We start from the raw sequence: 6,650 nt of genomic DNA on the forward strand, positions 1-6,650 counted from the left end.
GAATCTCTCGCGACTAATTGCTGGTCCTGGATCGTTGTACTGTTAATTGATAACGATATCGGATGACATCCTCGTTCATTTGTGAGAAATGGAAACGACCATTTATTTTATATTGAGATCCTGACATCCCTGGTAGAAATGTAAGCAGTTTCTCTAGACACCCTTCCAGTTACTGTCTAGTATTACTGCATTCTCATTAGTTCGGACAATACCGCATAGAAAATTGACAAGAACTTGATATAGTTTTATTTGTCAGTGCTGAAGCAGTTTTCCTTTAAAAATATATGCAGTTTGCTTACACATTTGCCCAGTTATTGTCTAGTATTAATAGATTATATATAATAGAATTATATTTCTATTATATTATATATAATTATATATTATTTATATAATAGAAATATGCCTCGGTGGTGAAATTGGTGAGACGCCCGCCTAGAGTGTAGAGAGGTCCAGGTTCAAACCCAGGCTGAGGTAATATTTTTGCAATAAATTAAAGATACACTGAAAAAAATTTCTGGTTGAATATGGACGAATCAGATAATTCCTTTAGGATTTACCAGAATTCCTGTAATCCTACCAGAATTCCTTTAGGATTTACCAGAATTCCTGTAATCCTACAGAAATTCTGTAGGATTACAGGAATTCTGGTAAATCCTAAAGGAATTCTGGTAAATCCTAAAGGAATTATCTGATTCGTCCATATTCAACCAGAAATTTTTTTCAGTGTACCAGATATGGTCAAGAAAACACTGATGTTGTTAATTACCGCTGGCGACATTGAAGAATTCTGATTAGTTAATAGATTATTATTTATTAAAATACTTATTGTTTTATTCTGGTTCAGTAATTGGATTCAGAATTTGCGCATCTTTTATGTGCAGTAACTGTAAGGAAAGCGTTACATCTCGATTGGGATTCCAAGTAGTTTCGCTTCTCAGTTACTAGACAAAAGTTAATAAAACTGTCTAGTAACAGCTACAAAAAAGCACGACATTTCTACCAGGGATGTGTGCATTTCGATACATTTGCCTGCGAGTGAGTGAAAAAAATTGCGCCTGAAGTTACGCGGGTAAATGGTGGTAAAACGTGACTCGCCGAGATTAAGGTAAGGAGTAAAATATTCTTGACAACCGCGCGTGGCGAAATGAGGGCTCGCGTAATCTCCTCGAGGCGACCGCGCAAAAAGAAACGCGTATGTTTCAGCCAAAACACGTAAATATAACGGAGTTTGTTGTTTCGCCGGAGTATTTTCAACGTGGTCTTTCGTGCCATGAAATTCCTATACGCACGTGAAACCGCGATGGTCGAAAAATGTGATCTGTAATTAATAACTTTAAAAAGGTATCATCATTTTAAGAGCCAACGCAGCGAAGAAAAACTTCAGTTAGTCGAAATCGTAAAGCAATGTGTTTCCACAACTAATTTGCCGATGTAGGTAAAAATATACATTTTTTGGAAATGTAAATTTTAATCTAACATTTGATAACAAATATTTTCAGTCTAATTATAACAAAAATTGACTGCACCTCATCAAGTCGCTTCCAAAGTTTCCGTTATGCATAACGTATGCTCATTTTATATTATTGTTATACTAAGAAAAATATCAAATTAAATATAATCGGATAGTCCAGTTACATAATAACAAGCGGATACATTCGATCAAATTGTATATCTGATGAAAATTATGATCGGTTTTTCGACCAAGTTTCACCGGTAACTACGTTTCATTGGATAAGTGTCGTCGAATATATACATAATTTAATCGGAAACGCTATTTAATTGGTTTATCCGGTGGGAATTTTTCTCACAATTACACAAAGTGTATAAATTGCAAATTGCCCTGGAGCATTTTCGGTTGTATTATTTACCGAGTGAAGGTGCGCAATAAAAGTAATGAAAATATTCGTTGGAATCTATGGTGACGGTTGTATACTGCGAAGTCGTAACGAATGAGACAGAAGCAGATGTGGTGACGAGCGAGATAATTCGCCTCTTTCTCTTCGTGGCGAAGACGCAAGGTGAAACCTGTCGCTAACGAACCGGTAAGACAACGACGCACCCGTAACACGCATAAAGCCCGATGGAAACGAAGAATCGTAAAGTTTCCAACCGGCATTAAAATCAAGAGACCGTATATTAGTGCAAGGGTAATGAGCGCCCTGCGGCCAAGTGCGTTACCGGAAAATAACTCGTACAGCCCCATGATCGAATTAGCCTTCATATCGCGCGACTTAAACTTTTTTAAGTACGACTTACGCCACCAGAAAATTAGCGCATCGATAAGATAAACTTCATATTGAAAGAACAACAAAACTGATTCAGCGAAACATTAGGACAAGGTGGGGTAATGGGGGAAATATTTTCTACCCCGAATAATGCCGAGACGTAATGAAATCGTGTGAAATTATTTGTAAACTTTCCATTTCATGCAGTTGCAGCGAAAGTAACCGTGTTAGTTTATCATATTTACAACGTGTATGTTATTTAATTTTCCTCCGCTTTACAATACTTACCCTGTGTTTGCACGAAGATAAGTGTATAATAATGCAACAACTTTTATTAGAAGCTTCTGATTTCAACCATCTGTAACTTATACTTTACGTAATATACAGCCTTGGTAACAAACATTTGTCACCTAAGTGAAACCTCAATAACTTTAAATCATTTTACATTCAGGTTAAATAAACAATACCATTTTATGATTTTCAGTTTTTTTATAACGGTTTATTTGATCATTTGTTTGTAACTTACTCTCTCTTGTAATATAAATAGCGTATACACAATTACGAGACATTTCAGCGTCAGATAAAAATATGTATAGATGTTTGGGGCAAAGCGGGGCGTGGCAAAGTGGAACAGAGTGGAGTAGGTACATAATTTTGCCCCAATCGTAACTTTTTTCCACCTCCAATTCATTTTTCCCCTTTTATGTAGTAAAGACGAGGCGGTTCATATTTGTGTATTTTGCGACCCAGCAACTAATGTGAATAGAAATGTAATAGATGAAAGGTTTCGAATTAAAAATAATTTTAAGATTTTATTTCCTCATAAAACTTTAGTCTCGAATATTTCAGTTTCATTTTAAAAATTTGTAACAATAGATACTGATAAATTCTTACATGTAACCCACTTTTTACCCCCGTAACGTAAAGGGGCTAAATTTCGTCCCCAAGTCATATTTTTGTATCAGCAGGCTTTGTAAAAACTATAAACTTGCAAATAGGCAAATTATTTATTACTTTATTGAAAGATACAAGACTGAAATGCAAATATGTATAATAATAGTAAACTAAATACAATCTGAAACCTTGTAATTTCTTGAAATTCAGAAAAGTATTCTTAATTTCGATAAATTCTCTGGACGAAAATAGAAACTTGAATAGGGGTGGAATTAGAAATATTTGTGTGCAATTGATATGGTGGCTGTTACAATCCTACAGTGAAATCCCAACTAACAATAATATCATTAATTTGAGAACATGTTTAATACAAGGATAGATATTTGAAGTGAAAACTATGCTTATAAATTAAGACTAACGTGCTGGTAAACTTGACATTGCAAGAACTCACCACACGTCAAGAAGAACGAAAACTTCTGAAGCAGCAGCGTGTTTCCTTACTCACTAAGTTTCCACAACAGAGTAATTGCAAGATGGCGCCGCTGCGCGTGGTCAATCGATTATTGTGTTTATTGTAACGAGCTGAGAACTCTCGAGTGACTTGAGGGAAGTTGGGGAAGCAGAACGCAATTCGGGTCGCTTACCTTATATGGAGTAAAGCAGTTGGGTATGCAGAATCAATTTAAATATCTTGCCAGTTTTACAGTTTCCAATATTTTCCAAGAAATAATGTATATTATAATTTACAAGATTGTAAGTGAATATTCGGTGAGAAAACCGATTTCTTTATGTACTTCCCAACTTTACTAGAGTGATTTAAGTAAGTACCCCACTAATTTGCCTCATATGTATGTTCGAACACGGAGAGAAATTTCTCTCACAATTTACCCTGAAAATAATATAATCACAAGACCACACGGCATTTTGAAGAACTTTTCGAGAATTTTTGAAATTTTTCGAATGCCGTCCCACGATTACATGACTTTCAGGATAAATTTTAAAAGTAAGTCTCCGTGTACATACCAAATATTAATTTAATCTTGCCGCGCCGAAGCTGATGAGGAATGTCCTCCCTAGACCTACCTGCGACATAGAAAAGAAGAAATATAGTTAAAAATATTATACTAAACTGCCCATGTATTTTTGTTTAATTGTACGGAACATTTAAATTTTGTTGGCGCATCGCTGTATGTGAAAAGTTGGAGAAACGAATCCGATTTCATCGATGTCTATCGCGTTACTTCGTTCTTACTGCCAAACAAGGCCATCAAACGAACGGACACCGCTAAGGTGCCTTAAGGCGCGGGTGGGGATGACGAAGCGTGGCGGAGCGTGTGCCCCGCTCGCCGAGCGTGGACGCCTTCGTCGCCCGGAGCGCGGCGATTATCTTTCATTCGTGGCGCATCAAACGAGAGCCGGTGGCCGCCACGTCGAAGGCACCTTCCAACTCGCGCGCGCACCGTCCACGTCGCCGGGGCTTTTTCTCCCGAGGGCGCCCGCACGATCCTCCGCGCGCCCGTCATTATCCACCTCATCGGCGATTCACGGCCGGCACTTGGCCGATCGCGAGCCGCGCTCGCGCTCGCGCTCGATCGCACGCACGTCGATTTTTCCGCGGCCGCGTCTCCTTTCGCCCGCAAAGTATGGAAACGCGTCATTATGTGCGGATGCGCGTACAACATTTCATTAGAATGTAAGCGCAGGAATGGCGATCGGACCGTTTGAGATGCAGATCGGTATGCACGCGCCACCGCGAGAAGACTCGAATCACGACCGTCCCGAGCTATCCGTCCCGTCTCATCTTACTCCTCCCTCTTCCTCTCGTTCTGACAATCATGTCTCGTTGATCATTAAAAAAACAGACGAGATTAGATCTTACAAGTTGTCATTCTTTTTTTTTCCATCTACGCGATGGCGAACGACAGCGGTCTCGTTTAAGCACTCGTAATTTTCCCCGCAAGGCATTTCATGGCGCATCGATAGAACCGCAAGGTGCTACATCGGACGTATTTTATATTTGGTTGGAGGACAGCCCGAGGTACGAACGCGTACAGGCGACATTCCCGCCGAACAAGCGCGGCAATTTTCTCGCTACAAGGGCAATCTCGGCGTTTATAATGTAAAGCATCCTTATTATCCCTTCGGCAGCTTTTTATTGTGTTTAATATAGACAGCGCGTGAGAGAACATACTTGTGACAGACTTAAAGCAGCCGCTCAGATGCCGATTTGCATCTCGATCAAGAAGTTATTGAGAATAACACGAGATAACAAAGACACACGGAGAAACTTTTCTTTTAAAATTTATCCTGAAAATCACGCGATCGTGGAACAACACGGCGTTTCGAAGATTTTATGAGTTTTTCAAATTTTACCACACATTTCACTACTCATATAACAATTCTTGCGCGCAAAATTGTTTGTCTTATGTATGCAAATTTGTACGAAATTTGCCCAAGTTTTGCTCGTAAGATATGTTTAGTATGTGCTTTTGCACGCAAGTGGTTAGCTCATGTATTAACGTATAATTTTGCGCGCAAATGTCAAACAACTTACGTACAAAAATGGCTCAACAACGCGTACAAAATCCTATTCCAGTGCGTCGTCATAATTCTAGAAGTTTGCGCGCAAAATGTTTTCTGGGTTGTAATTATATTTAGTATATATTTTACTATTAAAATGTATGGTAAAATTTCAAAAAATTCTCACAAAGTTCTTCAAAATGCCACGTGTCCCACGATCAGGATGCTGGAGTGATTCTACACTGTTTGTACCTTTTGCACCTAGAACTGTCGGTTCATGGAAATATTTGTGTAATTAAACAAATTATGTGGCTTTTGTGTACAAAACAAAAGTGTCCCACTACTCGGACTAAATCAGAGAACAGCACGGAATCATTGAAATTAAATTTAGAAGCCCAACAAATAATCTATTCACTTAAATAAGTTATAGGTTATATAGGTTAGGTAACTTGTAACGTATTTAAGTGAATAGATTTCTTTTTAGGCTTCCCAGCTTAGTTTTAATAATGCCGTGCTGTTCTCTGATTTAGTGCAAATAGTGGTACACTTTCGACCTGTACGCATAAGTCTTATAAGTTGTGTATTACACAAATGTTTCCATGAATTGACAGGTCTAGATACAAGAAGTGCAGAAGGTGCAGAATCACTCCAGCGTCCCCTTAAGGCGCTAAAAATCTGCGATCGTTATGCCACAATGGAAGACACCGTTTCTGTTCACGGAGATCTGGTTGATTGCGATACGACGTAGATCAATGCCTTGCGGGTATTATTTTGTCCGCCGGAAATCGGTACCTCTGGCGCATCGAAATAAGAAAAACGAGGTCCCAGCTGAGGTTTCCGACGAGTATGATCGCGTAATGAGCCACATCGGTAGTCACGCGGTCGGGGGTATGTTCCAATGTGCCTCCTCCAGCATGAGAGTTCTAGATATTAAAGAACGAAGACAACAATATATGGTAGCTGCAAGAAATAACCAGTTCGAACGCCGGAAAGCTCGTAGAATTGAAAAAT

Source organism: Vollenhovia emeryi, unplaced genomic scaffold, assembly GCF_000949405.1.
Source record: "Vollenhovia emeryi isolate VEMERY1.0 unplaced genomic scaffold, V.emery_V1.0 DF939188.1, whole genome shotgun sequence".
Classification (NCBI taxonomy): Eukaryota; Metazoa; Arthropoda; class Insecta; order Hymenoptera; family Formicidae; genus Vollenhovia; species Vollenhovia emeryi.